This window comes from Salvelinus namaycush, chromosome 41, assembly GCF_016432855.1.
Source record: "Salvelinus namaycush isolate Seneca chromosome 41, SaNama_1.0, whole genome shotgun sequence".
Lineage (NCBI taxonomy): Eukaryota > Metazoa > Chordata > Actinopteri > Salmoniformes > Salmonidae > Salvelinus > Salvelinus namaycush.
Window position 1 is genome coordinate 9,805,046 of NC_052347.1, and position 19,904 is coordinate 9,824,949.

Here is a 19,904-nt window from a genome sequence, read left to right on the forward strand (position 1 = left end):
CTTATGCTGGCTGGCCGTGCTTAATGCCTGGCTGGCTGGCTGACTGGCAGGCTGGCTGAGAGCAGATCAGACTGGAACCAGGGAGCAGAGAGCACTGGTAATTGATGTTGAAATGAAGAGATGATGAGAGGCTATTTGCTCATGAGACCTGAGGTATGGCCAGAGAAGGAGGAGCTCCAGTTCAACTAGAGACTCCAGAAGTATAGTAACACCCAGGCGGGTGGGCGGGCGGGCGGGCGGTCAGACGGGAGGGCAGGCGGGCGGACAGGCGGACAGGCGGGCAGGCATGCAGGCAGGCGTAACACATGGAAGTGGGTGTGGACTGCATGGTGTTGTGAATGAGCAGTATGTCCAAAACAGACTGGATGTCTCCCACACTACATATCCCCAGACAGACTCACAATAGCATAGCTCAAAACACACAGGAACACATACGCTCAGCCAACATGGCTGTTCCATCGAGGAACTTACTCTGCATGGCATTCATAGTTTATGATTTAACAATAACATGGCAAATGCCTTTACACTGAGGTATTTGTTACCTACCTCCTAATAAAGACAGAATACAAAAAAATAGAATCACTTTTCCCCGAGAGAACTTGGTTGAACAAAGGCCAGTCCCATAGCGCTGAGTGAATACAACACACACTGGGGGAAATGTGAGAGCCTGTCGACAGTTTCAACTCTGAGGTTGCAAATACAACATCCCGATGGCAGAATGCTATAGTGACAAATACTTAACCCTCATGACAAACATCTTTAGAAGATGTGCCATGCCCAGAGGGGTGCAAAATGAGGACATTACATACTCACACACACACACACACACACACACACACACACACACACACACACACACACACACACACACACACACACTCTTTCAAATGCATATACAGCACACACACACGTATCAACACACTCACTGACACACAAACAGATGATCCAAACGCGAATGATCAATCCGCAATCTTCCTCCACTCATGCAACCGGAGCAGCCGACACAGTCAATATCTTGCGTGCACACATTTAAAAGCAGAAAGGAAGCAGAAATCAAGCTCAACCAACACTGGAAGCTGAAGCTGGTTGGGTTTAATCTCATTACAGTTGGAGCCTTGGGCCTCCTGTCTCCTCTTCTCCACCTATTTATAGCCCCCTCACAGAGAGGAGGGTGGGCCCTGACATAAACTATGCTCCACTGGCTGGGGCTGATGTGGCCGGATTACTGACGGGCAACACAACCAATCACGGCTGGCTTGAGGTTCGGCTTCCTCTAATTTGAAGTGACAAAACGTGAGAGAGCCCCGAAATCATTCATGACAGCTGGGCCACGATCTCCAGCCACAATCTCCTCCTCTCACCCTCTGTTTTCCTCTACTCTCTAGTCTGTCTACGCCCCCTCTCCTTGGAGTCTCCTGTCCTCATCCCACCTGCCCTCCACAAAAGGCTGGGCTCCAGTGTCACCCTGGATGACAGCAAACAGGGCCTAAACACACAACGACATGTCCCTTCATCTGTCACTGGGAATAAAACTCTCAGGAGCAGAACCAGAGGAAGAAGGGGTGTGTGTGAGAGAGAGAGAGAGAGAGAGAGAGAGAGAGAGAGAGAGAGAGAGAGAGAGAGAGAGAGAGAGAGAGAGAGAGAGAGAGCGTGCGCATGGCGTTAATGTCACCCTCAAAGACACCTCATTAGGCTGTTACTGTAGGTTATGTCTCTCAGCATGGCCAGAATTAAACTGGAATATACTGTAGACTCCCCACCCTGACAGTTTTCACAGTAAGTGTATGTGCATAAACTACATAAATCTCCAGCGTATTTGCATATGTGTGAGTCTGTGTACGAGAGATGGGGGCAAGAGATATTTATGTAGTAGGATGGAGCTGAGAATGGACTGATACGGGTCAAGTGACAGAAAGAGAGAGAGAGAGAGAGAGAGAGAGAGAGAGAGAGAGAGAGAGAGAGAGAGAGAGAGAGAGAGAGAGAAAGAGAGGAAGAGAGAGAGTCAAGGCCAGGACGGCTCATCACTGTTGTTGATTCATTTGCCAGTGTACGAGTAAAACCCAGCCTCCGGCCTCCCTCCTCCATCCGCTCTCCACGAATCCCATTCCGGCTTCGTGCTGATGACCTACACTGACCGCCACTCACAGTGCACTGCAGCATATAGTGCTGCTGCTGCATATGGCCGCGGCCCAAGAAGCAGTCATGGTATTTTAAAGAGGATCCGGCTCTCAGACTGACAAGTCCAGTATCCACCGGGAATACCATGTCCAGTCCGCAGGGACCTTTTGACCAGCTAATAGCCTGGATGGTGGTGAGCAGGATTTTAAATATTTTAGTAATTTAGCATACGCTCTTATCCAGTGTGAATTACAGTAGTGAGGGCATACATTTTCATACTTTTTTCTATGGTAAGTCTCTAAAAGCTTGACACACCTGGATTGTGCAACATTTGCCCATTATTCTTTTCAAAATTGTTCAAGCTCTGTCAAATTGGTTGTTGGTCATTGCTAGACAACCATTTTCAGGTCCATAGATTTTCTAAGCAGATTTAAGTGAAAACTGTAACTCAGCCACTCAGGAACATTCAATGTCTTCTTGGTACTTGTAGATTTGGCCTTGTGTTTTAGCTTATTGTCCTGAATTCATCTCCCAGTGTCTGGTGGAAAGCAGACTGAACCAGATTTTCCTCTAGGATTTCCCCTGAGCTTAGCTCCATTCCGTTTCTTTTTTATCCTGAAAAACTCCCCAGTCCTTAACGATTACAAGCATAACATGATGCAGCCACCGCTATGCTTAAAAATATGGTGATTGGTACTCAGTAATGTGTTGTATTGGATTAGTCCCAAACATAACACTTTGTATTCAGGACAAAAACTTAATTGCTTTGCCACATTTTTTGCAGTATTACTTTAGTGCCTTGTTGCAAAGAAGATGGATGTTTTGGAATATTCTTTATTCTGCTTCCTTCTTTCAATTAGGTTGTTATTGTGTAAATACAACGTTGATGATCCATTCTCAGTTTTCTCCAATCACAGCCACTAAAGTCTGTTTTAAAGTCACCATTGGCCTCATGGTGAAATCCCTAAGTGATTTCATTCCTCACCGGCACTGAGTTAGGAAGGACACCTGTATCTTTGTAGTGACTGGGTGTATTGATACACCATCCAAAGTGTAATTAATGCTTAAAAGGATATTCAATGTCTACTTTTTATTTATTTTTACCCATCTACCAATAGGTGAGGCATCGGAAAACCTCCCTGGTCTTTGTGGTTGAATCTGTGTTTTAAATTCACTGAGGGACCTTACAGATAAGTGTATGTGTGGGGTACAGAGATTAGGTCGTTATTTAAAAAATCATGTTAAACACTATTATTGCACACAGAGTGAGTCCATGCAACGTATTATGTGACTTGTTAAGCACATTTGTACTCCTGAACTTATTTAAGCTTGTCATAACAAAGGGGTTGAATACTTATTGACTCAAGACATTTCAACTTTTCATTTTTTATTAATTTGTAAAAAAACAACAACAACAAAAACATAATTCCACTTTGACATTATCAGGTATTGTGTGTTGGCCAGTGACAAAACATCTCAGTTTAATCCATTTTTAATTCAGGCTATAACACAACTAAATGTTGAACAAAAATCAAGCAAAGGGTGTGAATACTTTCTGAAGGCACAGTGCACAGAACAGATGGACAGGACACTGTGACAAGACAAGCTGTGTTTACACTTTGATCTAACAGAGGTCAGGAACTGTATAAGTGAATCCTCTCTCCTGAGGCTGAGGGAGAGACCAAGCAGAATAGCGGTGTGCATTACCAGGTTCCACTGTACACCTAACAGTGGGCTGTATGGCTATACATCAAGGCTTCTCATACATTATGTAGAAACCTTGAGTGTTTTCAATAACCTTGTCAAGACGCTATGTCTTGGAAAGTGCTGCTCTATATTCCAAAGCCATACATTGCTGTTTGTGCTTGGATGCCTTTTGTGGTAGGATTTCTCAGAATCATGCCTATGCTTTAGCAATAGCAATGATTTGTTTTGCTTGCTACAGAGAATGAGTAAGGTGCTACGGATGTAGGATCTTAATTTGATCAGAGAAGCAAACGTTAACTTGTAGTGTATTCAAGGTTTAAAAAGGCTTCTAAAGTTTGTAATTTACACTTTAAAATGTCAGTCTTGATTTGCCCTGATGAAAAATGTATCAACCCCTACAAAAAATGTCTATTAATTATAATCCACATAATAATTCACATTTCCTGTTGGTGCAGGATAATTTTCCTGCTGTAGCAAACTGGCTCAAATGAAGATCCTACATCTGTAGATGCTGCACTCATATATGCGTGCACATCCACCCACACAAACACTTACACACACACACCAAACCCACAGACAGCCACCGACACTCAAAGTTGAAATATGAAGAAAAAAAGTATAATCAAATTCATGAAGCATTTCAAGCCAGTCAGTGTGTTTGTACGTCAAACATTATTAACTTAAAAATACTAATATGTGCAAAAATCTCAGGTTTAGTCACATCTATCTATAAATACCATAGCAAGTAGTACACTTTAACATTTCCTGGTGCCATCAACTAAACATATATTTGTGAACAAAATGTTATTTGTCTGGCGGTTATGTAAAGATGGTGAGTCAGAAACAGTTGCTTCCAGTTCAATTCCCATACAACCACAGCAGAGCAGAGCCAAGCAAGACCAAGACAGGCCAACGGAGGCCAATTTCTCCTCCATCTCTACACACACACTCACCATCTCTCTCTCTCTCTCTCTCTCTAGAGAACACAACCTCTCCGGCATTTCAAAATCAACACATTAATCATGTCATATGTCAGATGTGTTCTATTTTCTCAATCAGAATGTATTGCTAAATACTGTACATGGTGATATTATGGCAAAATGATCAACGTGTATTATTTCCAATCCAATAGGGAAAAGAGGACATATAGACAAGGCACGGCCATGTATTGGCTCTGCTGAAGCCAGAGAGTACAGTATAGTTTGATAGTCAGCCAGTGACATATTCTGCTGCCTGCGATGGCTGCCATCTGTCCTTCCTCTGTAAGCGGGACCCGGGATCGCCACCTTCTACTAATTATCCACTGAATTGGGAGATTGAGATCCTGCCAGTAATTCTGGGAAAGATGTATCCCATGGGGCCTGGTGTATTAGGCAGCAGAACGACAGGAAGTAAAACTGCCGTTGCCTCAGCCTGCATACTCTATACAGATAAACACAGGACTGACTCTCTCATGTCTGGCTGCATTTGCTGTGCTGTGGCTAGCCACATTCCATTCCCAGGTGATGTCATTCACTCAGTTCTGCCCTGATTCGTTGTGAGTTGCTGACCTAAACGAGGTACTTTCTCCACCTGTGTGTGTGTGTGTGTGTGTGTGTCTGTGTGTGTCTGTACGTGTGATCCCTTTTGTACCTTGCATTAGTTTTCCATTCTGCTCTGCTTCTTTCCGCTCCCGTCTCCAGTATGACTACTAGGTTATTGATGGATGGGAGATGTGCTGTGACATCCAGTCTCTCCTCTTCAGTCAGGCAGCCTCTCCTCTGAGAGAGAGCAGCAGACTCCTAAAGCACCCTCCAGGGGGTTGTCCTCTCACCAAGCTGCTGTTGCATCTCTGCCTGTGCCCCCCTGCCCACCCACCCGCCGCACCAGCATCACAATTTGACAATGGGATTGTGGGCCGCTACGCTTCTGCTGGGATTAGAGTGGTCTCTCTAGACTGTAGAGTCTAGTAGTTCACTGGGTAACATGGGGGAGAAATAACTCTTCACACCTCTAAATTGCTGTGGAGTTTCTAAGATTGGGTGCTTGGCAGTGTCACACAAGGGAATTGAAATGATGAAATAATACTACAGGCCTCTCTCAGGAATATGACTTGGTCTCAGTAATAAAGGTGCAAGTTACTTACCAAGAAAACTAGAAAGTCAGGGACTGTAAGGAATTTTAAAATAGAAATATCTTTGAGGGTACATAAATATCACCTTGGCTGTGCTTGTCTAGACAGCAATTCTGTGACTCGAGTCCCGAATGGTCCTGTCAAAGCATCATATTTCTGTGTCATATAAAACCTTGTGAGTGACATCAGGTTGTTATGTTATTATTATAGTGACACATGGTCACACATGGGTTATCCAGCTATGTCACTGTTTTAACTTATTTAGCAGACTACCAATCTGTATCTAAACAAACAAATCCACTTCCATTCCTCTCTCTAGGTATCCATAATAACAAGGCTATTCAGTTGAGTCATTAGGGCAGATTGCAGTACTATGGATTCTTGGAAGGGTGATGATGTAAATGGTAGCGCTGCATGAACAGATATGAAGTATTATTAACAGAGGTGTGACTTTAGGGGAAGCAGGAGATGAGATAATGCACAGCACAATGGTAGTGGTGGGCAGCTCATCTCACCGGGGGAGATGGAGCGATGGAGAGGAGAGCGAGAGAGATTGAGATTCAGAAAATGCACGGTGAACAGAAGAGATAGTCTGCTATCTAGATCATGATGAACTCAGTGGACGAGAGGAGAGGGGGAGTGGGGAGAAGAAGAAATGAGAGAGTTAAGATAGAGGGAGGGAACAGCAGTGTGATTAACACAGCAGTTGGCAAGAGAGAGAATCTGAGAGGCATCGGGGATCTTATGAAGAGGACAGAACCACAGAATTGGGAGAGAAAGAGAGGAGAGAAAAGCCAATATTTCTACCATTTAACAGCGCTGAGGGGAGAGTAGACCAGTGCTGGGAGACTTGCTGTGATCGAAGTTAGCAATTACAGTGGACAAGGAGTCATATTAACAATATTATTATATAAGGAGAAATAGAAGAGTCGACAGGTCTTATCAAGAATAACAAGCCAGCTGAGAGGATGACGGGGTGTGGAACACCTGATATTCTGGAGAGAATGAGAGAAGGGGGGAGAGAGAACGAGAGAAAAGGACAGGGAGAGAGAAATCACTGGAGACAGGTAAGTGGATTCAAGGCGCTTGAAGAGAAAAGAAGACGACTAACCGGAGGTCAAGTGTAAAACGCTGAATATCATAAAAGAGAAAAAGTGTTAAGAGTCATGCAGACTAAAGAAGATAACCAAACAGCAAGGTTATAAATAGCTGATATGCAGCAGAATGTCCAATAGACAGACAGCAGGAGAGATGGAGGCTCTGGTTAGTAGAGATGATGGATCTAGACTAGAGAGAGAGGGGGAATATGGAGGAAGCCAGAACAAAGCCTGCAGGTACTTGAGCAGAGGACATAGTAATGAGCAGGAAAAGCTACATCTGGAGGGGCCCTGAAGGACCCCTGTTTTACTCACTGGCCTGAGATAGTGTGTAAAACAACCTGTTAGGTGTCAGTGGAGAACGCCTGAACGTCTGGCTTTTCTGGATCAGCCTGAGTGAACACTGAACAGATAGAGTGTACTCCGGCTGTATGAGCAGCCATCAGACACTAATTAGAACCAAAGGTTAACATGGAAACACACTGTATGTGCAGAGAAAAGCCTAACCTGCATCTGAACCAAACCGTTTACACTACATAAATGATAAAGGACAAATTGTGGTTATCATACATTATGTATTGTTAGTATAATTCATGCACAGTACATGAACCGTATGTGCATATTGTCGTGGAAAATTGTAAGATTGTTATAATGTTTGTATTACATTATAATAGTTGTTACATTCGACAGAATAGAGTCTTGTGTGTGTATTCCACTGAGAATGGGCCTCTATGAGATAGCACTGACAGAGGAGATTTACGATGTCTTTGGGTAATAAAGCCTAAAGAGCATTCCAGATAACATGAGCTAATGGTTCTGTTCTATACCGTATCAGGGAGAGACGGTTCCCTTTAGGAGTGAGGGGGCCAGACACTGGTCTTTACAATGAGAACTGTTGACACAGGAGTAACTGTCTGCTATGTTTCATAGACATCTTTCATACAAATCTTAACCTTTGTGAACTGTTCCTAAGATCTGTGATTCGTCATGTAAGTTGAGAGGGGTGTATCTTGGCTATAAAAGATCTTTGTACTTTTCTGTTGGTACTTGTCAATGGTTCATTAGAGATAGCGCATCATTGAAAGTCAAAAAGGCCATTGCAAAGCTTATTATTATTAAAGATGGAGTTTAAGTATAACTCTGACTGGTGTGTAGTTTGTAACTCTCCTCATTTGGTAAAGCAGAAAAATGCCACCACAATATGTAGAATATATGGTATTTGTTGTTGAGTCTGTATATCGGCAGTATGGGAACCTCACAACGCAGCTGGATGTGATCACCTGCAGGTCTATCTAATTAGGTGCTAAACGATTATGGCAGCGAGCCAATCAGCAGTTACAAGAGCAACCACAGAGTTTAGCGCTCACTCCTGGATAGCGGCGGCATGGGAGTGTAACGATCGTCGTAGTGATGAGAAGAGGAGGACCAATGCGCAGCGTGGTAAGTATCCATTTTAATGAGAATACTTGAACAAAGAACCAAAAAAACAATAAACTGACAAACGACCGAGACAGTTCCGTATGGTGAAGCACAGACACAGAAAATAACCACCCACCAAAACACAAAGGAAAACAGGCTACCTAAATATGATTCTCAATCAGAGACAATGAATGACAGCTGCCTCTGATTGCGAACCATATCAGGCCAGACATAGAAATACAACACAAGGACAACATAGAACACCAGACATAGAATGCCCACCCACATCACACCCTGACCAAACGAAAACATAGAAACATACAAAGCAAACTATGGTCAGGGCGTGACAGGGAGGCGGAGGCGTAGGGAATGCCTCAAGCCGTAGGAGGGAGGGAGGGAGGGGTGGAAATGGTTGGAGACTCAGGCGAGTGAATGAGATACTTTCAGAGCACTGTGACTTATCCGCGGGGGGTTCAGAGGGCAAGGCTACAGAAATATCCCAACAGCACTCATAATGTATGTGTGGATGTCATGTGCCGAAACATCCCCCAGTAATACCCATCAGAGGCTGAGGCTTTTTAGGTAAATGTAGCTATTATACACATCCATAAAACAAGTAACCATAGCAACAGGTTCCTCTTTCAGCATCTGTCATTCTTCTGGTAACTAACTTTCCAGCATGTATTGGGCTTGGGACAGTGACTGATAGATTGAATGACTGTCATACAAAAGAAAGAGAGAGAGAGAGCGAGAGAGCGAGAGAGCGAGAGAGCGAGAGAGCGAGAGAGCGAGAGAGCGAGAGGATGAACAGTCTGATACACATGGGGAGACACAGTCAGCCACTCAGACTCTGTTACAGGTTACATTATACAGCAAGGACAAGATAACTAGTTGAATTTGTAAAACATTTATGAGAGCAGTCTCTACTCAGGTTGACTGGCTGTTATAAAAGTCCAACTTCCACACATGGTTGGTTTCCTCCACAGGAGGCTGGGGCCCCCAGGGGACCATGATGATCGACTGATGTGGTTTCCGTTTGCTATCACTGACATCTAAGCTATAACGTATGTATTTGAATTTTGCAGCACTATTTACTTATTAGCGTCGATGACCCCTATGTAAAGTATTCATGATGAGGACGTAAAGTGTTTGTTCAAGCCACAGAGATGCCAAAAAGCAGGAAGAAAAGATTACAGCACCGCTCTCTCCTGCATCTGATAGATGGAAAATAAGATAAGGGCAGAGGGATCCAACAATATAGCAACTGCATGTAAACATCCATTTACCAGTAAAGGTCTAAGCCTTTCAAGGGGTGTTCTACTAAGCTAACAAATGGAATTGTTTTAAGATGGTTATACCATGGATCGTTTTTCTATTTGATTTTGAATTTTAGGACCCCTGTAGGTATCCCAAATAATATTTTAAAATTATTTTATTACACTTGGCCTTACTGTTATTAGCCAATAGAAACGCATTGAATAACAAACATGTTCATATTCACACCACCCGATGTCACAGGAAGTCCAAAAAGACCATCAAGGACAACAACCACACCGAGCCACTGCCTGTTCACCCCACTACCATCCGGAAGGCGAGGTCAGTACAGGTGCATCAAAGCAGGGACCGAGAGACTGAAAAACAGCTTCTATCTCAAGGCCATCAGACTGTTAAATAGCCATCACTAGCCGGCTACCACCCAGTTACTCAACTCTGCACCTTAGACGCTGCTGCCCTATATACATAGACATGGAATCACTGGTCACTTTAATAATGTTTACATAATGCTTTACTCATCTCATATGTATATACTGTATTCTATTCTACTGTATTTTAGTCAATGCCACTCCAACATTGCTTGTCCTAATATTTACATATTTCTTAATTCCATTCGTTTACTTTAGATTTCGCAATAACATCTGCTAAATATGTGTATGTGACCAATACAATTTGATTTGATTTGATACATGGCAAAGCAGACAGTCCAAAAATAAATTAAAATGAAGATTGTTTTAAAGTCTGTATCTTAGAGCTTTAAGAAAGATCAGGATTTACATATATTTTTACGCATAATTAACCCTTTTTTTGTCACCGAACTACTTCCATATACGTATCCTTCCATCCAGTTTTTTAACTGGTACTTGGCTACCTTCAGACGAGTCTTGTGGGCATCCTAGAGCTAAACAACCAACACGTATGTGTTTGTGAGAGTCTCACCTTTTGACAGTAGGGGTGCGTGGGTAAAATCACTGGGGAAGCCAAGCCAGGGGAAAAAATACATATTACCACATATGTGTTGTGATAATTAACCTGTTAGTTCATAAGCCTTGCCACCGTGATATGTCGGCCTAAAGGCTGAGACAATAAGAAGACACAGTGGCAGAATAAATTCAACCACACCTTTGTTTCATCACAAAACCGGAGAGCAACATCTGTCCAGTGAAGTCCACAAAGCATAATGCATGTAACAGACAGTTACATGACCTACAGCAGGGTCAAGCAAGTTAATGTTTCTGAAATATTCAGACAACTAAACAACTATTAATTTAGAACCATGGAGAGTTCCCGCAAGTCACAAAGAAAACAGGAACTGCCTCCACTATTCCAGCACCATATCAACTTCAACATTTCAACATCGTCAAATCACCTCTGCTTAGTCTAATACAGTGACAACTAAAAGATTAAAAAACAATTTAGTCCAATCAACGTAAGCTAAATATCAGGTGGCTGTCCATGGTACTGATTTTCTGTGTATGTGCGTGCATATGTAGAAAAAACATGTTAACTCACCCAAATTGTACAGAAACACCAATGCCATTCTCGTCTCTTTCATGCTGCTGAAACAGTCTATGATGCTGTCATACAGTACACACTTTTAGTTTTTGTTGTCCTAGGCTACCTACCTAAATTGCTTGCTCGCTAACCTAACTTCCTTTCATGGGCAACAATTAGTCAGCTAGTTAACATTAGCCTACTACATCTAGCTACATATTGAACTTCCATCCTCTCAGGCCAGAAGCACTGAATCTGTTGATCAGAATCGGATCAGAATCGCCGTTATAATCAATGGCCAGTTTGGAGAATTAAGTAAAACTCCAAGTCCAAATCCCTATTTCCGTCCATGGCTAATTTAGGAAAGGGCCCATCTTAGCTAGCTAGCTAGCCACAAGAGCACGACAACACAGCAAGATGCAACAATTCAAGTTTGTTTCTGTTAATGGCATTTGGCTTGATGTGATTGGTGTGAAGCCAAATCCAAGCTGGCTTCCATTGACACTTTTTTCGGTGCGCCAGGACCATTCACAGTTGAGCTCACTCAGTTTATCAAGGCCAAATGCTCCCTGGCTTCCCTTGCCTTCAATGCTACAGGTGGCAACAATATCATACACTTTTTGACCAGACCGCATCAGATAGATGGGCTACACATACAGAGACAGAAGGGCGCTGTTTTGTTCGCTCGGATGCCTTCTCTCCGGTGAGATACATTCAGCCTCTTGTGAATTGAAGGGAAATTATGAAACACAGAGAGACGAAATATACATTATTTGATATTTTTGGGAAGCCTGGCTTCCCTTGGCACCCATGGATACACGCCACTGCCTTTCAATGATGTGGTCATATTAGTGTGTAGCCCAACTGTTCGGACTCTACAGACAGAAGTTGGCGCTTGTGGGGGTCAAATGGTCAAAGCGATAATTTTGCTAGGACTGTAGGAGTGGTCTGAGTGAGGGACCTAATGGGAGGGGCCTCATAGGATGGATATGTAACCTGAAAACTAGCTGTTGGTAGAGGGGTTTGGACCTCTCTTTGTGATTGGTCTATTAATTTATACCGCCTGGTGATGTTACCAGGCAGGCCAAAACTCAACCCATGCAAAACCTGCTGATTAGAAGGTCCTGCATAGATTGTATTTTCAACCAGCAACTATCAGGAAATAACACATTTACAGTATTCCATTCATCAGCTGTTGTACAATATTTTACAAACAAAATTGAAAAACTGAATTTTGACTGCACAGGGCCTTTAGAAATGCCGGCATGTGCCATCAGCAGGACATCAGTAAGGGAATGAGCAGATGTGCGTGAAGCTGTGTCCCCTTAGATACCATGGGCCTGAAGGAAGCTACACTAGCCCTGGGTTACAGAGAGGGAGAGCTGCCTGCTAGAGACAAACTGTTAGTAATAAAGCTTGATAAATCCAGAGAGGGGCCCAGGCACCCAGCTCACAACTTTCATTATTATTCTGATGTCAGCGCGGGGGGCGAGATATTGCTCGAATAAATGAAAAGAATGAAAATGGTGTGACTCCCCCCATCCCAACCCCCCTTCGATATGAATGTAGATAAAACAAGCCTTATTACCATCCAGACACAGCTAACACACCATCCTGCCACCAACACACACAAACAGACACACACACACACACACAAACACACACAGCCACACATGCACAAACACAATTGATTAAAAACAAACCACTCCCAAAATATTTATTCATACAAACGTTCGCATATTCATACATACGCTGTCCTAATTGCAGACACCCACAAACAGATGCACACCATTTCACTAATGACCTAAAGTGCACACTTAGACACAGACATATTTCTGACCTCACAAGCACACTGTTGTGTACACACAAAATACACACAATCACACACACACACTCTACTTATCAGCCACCGCTCACAAACACCCTTATGCTGTGTTTACACAGGCAGACCAATTTTGTTCCTTTTTTAACTAATTGGTATTTTTATATTTTTTATTATTATCTATTTTTATTTTTTAAATTGGGGAGGTTATAGGTATATTATCCATTTCAAATTATATGTTTATAAAACCTGTACCCATAGGCTGCCACTCAAACAAGAGGGAAAAAGTATGAAATACATACAGAGTTTAAGATATAATAAAACAGGAAAAGAAAACAAAACATTTGTGGGCCTTCACCCTCAACCTCCCCTCCCATTCCCCCAACCCAACCAACACCCCAACCCCACCCAGCCAACACCCCAAGCCCACCCAGCCAACACCCCAACCCAACCCAACCCAACCAACACCCCAACCCAACCCAGCCAACACCCCAAACCCACTCAGCCAACACCCCAACCCAACTCCACTCAGCCAACACCCCAACCCCACCCAACCAACACCCCAAACCCACTCAGCCAACACCCCAAACCCACTCAGCCAACACCCCAACCCCACTCAGCCAACACCCCAACCCCACTCAGCCAACACCCCAAACCCACTCAGCCAACACCCCAAACCCACTCAGCCAACACCCCAACCCCACCCAGCCAACACCCCAACCCCACCCAGCCAACATGTCTCCACACAACCACCCCAACCCCACCCAGCCAACATGTCTCCATACAACCACCCCAACCCCACCCAGCCAACATGTCTCCACACAACCACCCCAACCCCACCCAGCCAACATGTCTCCACACAACCACCCCAACCCCACCCAGCCAACATGTCTCCATACAACCACCCCAACCCCACCCAGCCAACATTTCTCCATACAACCACCCCAACCCCACCCAGCCAACACCCCAACCCCACCCAGCCAACACCCCAACCCCACCCAGCCAACATGTCTCCATACAACCACCCCAACCCCACCCACCCAGCCAACACCCCAACCCCCCCCAGCCAACATGTCTCCACGCAACCACCCCAACCCCACCCAGCCAACATGTCTCCACACAACCACCCTAACCCCACCCAACCAGCCAACACCCCAACCCCACCCACCCAGCCAACATGTCTCCACACAACCACCCCAACCCCACTCAACCAGCCAACACCCCAACCCCACACACCCAGCCAACACCCCAAGCCCACACACCCAGCCAACACCCCAACCCCACCCAGCCAACATGTCTCCACACAACCACCCCAACCCCATCCAGCCAACATGTCTCCACACAACCACCCCAACCCCACCCAGCCAACATGTCTCCACACAACCACCCCAACCCCACCCAGCCAACATGTCTCCATACAACCACCCCAACCCCACCCAGCCAACACCCCAACCCCACCCAGCCAACATGTCTCCATACAACCACCCCAACCCACCCAGCCAACATGTCTCCATACAACCACCCCAACCCCACCCAGCCAACATGTCTCCACACAACCACCCCAACCCCACCCAGCCAACATGTCTCCACACAACCACCCCAACCCCAACCCCACCCAGCCAACATGTCTCCATACAACCACCCCAACCCCACCCAACCAGCCAACACCCCAACCCCACCCACCCAGCCAACATGTCTCCATACAACCACCCCAACCCCACCCAACCAGCCAACACCCCAACCCCACACACCCAGCCAACACCCCAACCCCACCCAGCCAACACCCCAACCCCACCCAGCCAACATGTCTCCACACAACCACAACCACCCCAACCCCACCCAGCCAACATGTCTCCACAAAACCACAACCACCCCAACCCCACCCAGCCAACACCCCAACCCCACCCAGCCAACATGTCTCCACACAACCACCCCAACCCCACCCAGCCAACATGTCTCCACACAACCACCCCAACCCCACCCAGCCAACATGTCTCTACACAACCACCCCAACCCCACCCAGCCAACATGTCTCCACACAACCACAACCACCCCAACCCCACCCAGCCAACATGTCTCCACACAACCACAACCACCCCAACCCCACCCAGCCAACATGTCTCCACAAAACCACAACCACCCCAACCCCACCCAGCCAACATGTCTCCATACAACCCCCCCAACCCCACCCAGCCAACATGTCTCCATACAACCCCCCCAACCCCACTCCCTGAAACCATGTTTCCCACCCTTAGCAACTAAGGTTACTTGTCAGTCACCCGGCGGTAATCGTCTATGATTGATTGAGAGATTCAAAGAGCTATCATTGTTAAGTAACATAATAGATGCAAAACATAGAATATTTACATTCATGCACTTCAAAATTAATGTTGTAACTTTGGCCCAGAGGCAATTAACTGCAGGGCAGTTTAAATCAAAAACATCTGATCTTTTCACATCAGATCTTTTTCAGAGCTGATCTGATTGGTCAAAATACCAATTAGTGAAAAAAGATATCTGAATTGGGCTGCCTGTCTAAACGCAGCCTTACACTCACTCCCCCTCTCTCTCTCCATCTTTCTCTTTGCGCCTTGCCACCCACAGTAAGGGAGTAGGGTCAGACAGAGTTAGCCCTGCTGCACTAATGCTTGGACTGGCTGTGAGCTTGTCCTGGAGACTGGAATACAAATCAGGCTTTTCCACTCCAGTCAGTGTTGAGCTGGCCTTATTCCCAGGAGCCTGCCGTGCCGGCAGTCTGTGGCCCAGAAGAAACCTGACAGGAAGGAAGCTAGGACTGGGCACCCGGCAGCCCGCAGGGGCCCATGACACCCACAGGACTCTGTTATTATTACTGTAATAATCACTGTCTTTACTGGACTACTGCTCTGGAAACCACCGATTTGGAGAGAGAGAGAGAGAGGGAGGAACAGAGAGTGAGCGGGAGGAACAGAGAGAGGGAGGGAGAAACAGAGAGAGAGGGGGAGAAACAGAGAGAGAGGGGGAGAAACAGAGAGAGAGGGAGAAACAGAGAGAGGGAGGGAGAAACAGAGAGAGAGGGAGAAACAGAGAGAGGGAGGGAGAAACAGAGAGAGAGAGGGAGAAACACAGAGAGAGAGGGAGAAACAGAGAGAGAGGGAGAAACAGAGAGAGGGAGGGAGAAACAGAGAGAGAGAGGGAGGGAGGGAGAAACAGAGAGAGAGAGGGGGGCAGAAACAGAGAGAGAGAAACAGAGAGAGAGGGAGAAACAGAGAGAGGGAGGGAGAAACAGAGAGAGGGAGGGAGGGAGAAACAGAGAGAGGGAGGGAGGGAGAAACAGAGGGAGAAACAGAGAGAGAGAGGGAGAGACAGAGAGAGAGAGGGAGGGAGAAACAGAGAGAGGGAGGGAGGGAGAAACAGAGAGAGAGGGAGGGAGGGAGAAACAGAGAGAGAGGGAGGGAGGGAGAAACAGAGAGAGAGAGGGAGGGAGGGAGAAACAGAGAGAGAGAGAGAGAAACAGAGAGAGGGAGGGAGGGAGAAACAGAGAGAGAGAGAAGGAAACAGAGAGAGAGAGGGAGGGCGAAAAAAGAGAGAGAGAACCACAAACACTCCAACACACTCTTTCACGCCCACACACACACATTCAGGAGAAACATCTGGGGGTATCAGTGTGTCACATGGGAGGAACAGCTTGGAATAACAGCATGAAGGCCTGCCTCTTTTTCTCACTCTAGCTTTCCTACACACAAACACAAACAGTACACAGACACACACACACACACATTCTCTATTATGCTTCTGTGTTGAATACGTGAAAATACAATTATACAACGTGTGAGTCAGTCAAACAGAGGTGGCGTTCAGATCTCCTTATTTCCCCCTGTTCTTTCAACATTTGGGAAATAGCAGCTCAAGAGTTGCCAAAGAAGCCATCGTCATATTGATGAAGTTAAAGATTGATATTGGACTGGGAGGACTTTTAATTGTTGTGAGAGAAACAACAGTCAGATATAGATTTTTGTCTGACTTGGCTCATCCAATTACAATGGTTCATTAGGAAAGCTTTAACAGAGTATAGCTTTCAGTCCTGATGACGCTTTCCTGTGCAACCGTTACTATCTCGAAAAAACCCCAGGTACTTATATGGTAATTCTATCGCCATATTGGATTAAAGCATAATGCATCACTATTTCATAACCTGTGGGCTATGTCTTTGTGCCACTGTGGCGATCATAAAATGAAGCATTGTCAGTAATACCCAACCTAGCCTTGTCCAGAATCAAGCTTCCCTAATCAGAAAGCCTGATGATGTCAATGGCCGTGATCGAGAGCGGCAACACCGTGATGTACCAAGGGTAAACTGTGACGGACTGACTGACTGATATCCAAATAATATTGACTGGTTATTTGGGATGCAAGGTGATTTGTGGATCAGTCCGTCTCACCTCGCCTTTAACGTCAGCTCAAATCACATTGTATTTGTCACATTGTTTGTAAACAACAGGTGTAGACTAACAGTGAAATGCTTTCTTACGGCCCCTCCCCAACAATGCAGAGAGAACAGAGAAATAATAGAAACATAATAACACAAGGAATAAATACACAATGAGTAGTGATAACCTGGCTATATACACTGAGTACCAGGACTGACTCGATGTGCAGGGGTACGATGTAATTGAGGTTGATTCTGTATGTACATGCAGGTAGGGGTAAAGTGACGAGGCTACAGGATACATAATAAGCAGGAGCAGGAGCGTATGTGATGAGTCAAAAGAGCTGGTGCTAAAAGGGGTCAATACAGATAGTCCGGGTAACTATTTGGTTAACTATTTAGCAGAGGCGTTGTCGTGCCTTCGTCACGACTGTGTTGTTGTGTGTGGACCATGTTAATTCCTTAGTGATGTGGACACCGAAGAACTTAAAGCTCTCGATCCCCTCCACTACAGCCCTGTCGATGTGGGTGGGGGGGGGTGCTCGGCCTTCCATTTCCTGTAGTCCGTGATCAGCTTCTTTGTCTTGCTGACATTGAGGGAAAGGTTGTTGTTCGGGCACCAAACTGCCAGGTCACTGACCTCCTCCCTATAGGCTGTCTCATCGTTGTTGGTGATCATGTCTACCACCGTGGTGTGGTATTGATGGTGTTGGAGTCGTGCGCGTTCCCGCAGTCGTAAGGTGAAGAGGGAGTACAGGAGGGGACTAAGCACGCACCACTGAGGGGCCCCCGTGTTGAGGGTCAGCATGGCGTATGTATTGTTGCCTACCCTCACCAGCCCGGGGGTGGCCCGACAGGAAGTCCAGGATCCAGTTGCAGAGGAAGGTATTCAGTCCCAGGGTCCTGAGCTTATTGATGAGCTTTGAGGGCACTATGGTGCTGAATGCTGAGCTGTAGTCAATAAAACAGCATTCTCACATAGGTGTATATCGGTCCACTAATAGAGGACTAGTAAAGGCACTACTTTTGTGAGATTTTTTTCTTCATATATATATAGTTTTTTATTAATATATATATTTTTTAATTCTGTTGTTTCAGGAATGCTGCAGCACCCTCAACACCCCTACTTCCTGCAGCTATGGCGGCTTGTGTCAAGAACTGCAATGCTGCTGGGTTTTTCACGCTCAACGTTTTTCACGTTTTCCGTGTGTATCAAGAATGGTGCACCACCCAAAGGACATCCAGCCAACTTGACACAACTGTGGGAAGCATTGGAGTCAACATGGGCCAGCATCCCTGTGGAAAGCTTCCGACACCTTGTAGAGTCCATGCCCCGATAAATTGAGGATGTTCTGAGGGCAACTCAATATTAGAAAAGTGTTCCTAATGTTTGGTATACTCAGGGTATGTGCATACTGTATTCTCGACATAGCTCATCCTATATAACTACTGCTGTACATACCTTTTTAGTATTTATACATTGAGCTCTAAAAGTATTGGGACAGTGACTTTTTCTGGGCTCTGTCCTCCAGCACTTTGGATTTCAAATGATATAATGACTTTGAAGTTAAGTGCAGACTGTCAGCTTTAACTTGAGGGTATTTTCATCCATATCGGTGAATAGTTTAAAAATGACAGCACTTTTATACATAGTCCCCCCATTTCAGGAGACCAAAAGTATTGGGACAAATTCACTTATATGCGTATTAAAGTAGTATTTGGTCCCATATTCATAGTACACAATGACTACATCAAACTACTGACTCCACACATTTTCTGGATTCATTTGCTGTTTGATTTGGTTGTGTTTCAGATTTTTTTGTGCCAAATTGAAATGAATGATAAATAATGTATTGTGTCATTTTGGAATCACTTTTATTGTAAATAAGAATAGAATATGTTTCTAAACACTTCTACATTCATGTGGATAATCCTGAATGAAATCGTGAATAATAATGACTGAGTAAATTCACAATAGCAGGGGAGTACATGACAAATAAACTTTTATACGATTTTTTGAAATGTAACATCCAATAAAAATTTAGCAGCTGGAAGCTGCTAGATGATATCATACTGAGGCACTCAAGCACTGAAATGAAAACCAATACCTGTAGGTGATGCACCTGACCTGTCCTGGTATGTTACATGGAGATTCCCGACTTCTATGTGAACTGTACCCATGGATGGCGTATCAGCTATACCTACATTGCAAATAGCCGAACGTTTCAGTGGAAGATTATCTGAGTCAAGTACGCACGCACGAACGCACCCACTAGACCTTTGAATCCATTAGAAACGCGCAAAACAAATACATTTCTGTTATCTATATAATATGTTTGTCATGGTCATATAGGCCTAGGCTACTCTTAAAACGTTATTGATATTTTCCCTTGTTATTCCTGTTTTTGTGTGGGCGGGCGGGTTTACAGACAGTGCCAATCCGAGTGCTTA

General features: G+C 45.0%; 1 protein-coding gene across 1 annotated transcript in view; it reads right to left on the reverse strand.

The window, feature by feature from the left end:
- LOC120033990 (cAMP-specific 3',5'-cyclic phosphodiesterase 4A-like) overlaps window positions 1-19,904 on the reverse strand; it is a gene marked incomplete at its 3' end in the record, with an annotated part of 64,597 nt that overhangs the window by 44,191 nt on the left and 502 nt on the right. The window lies entirely within an intron of this gene.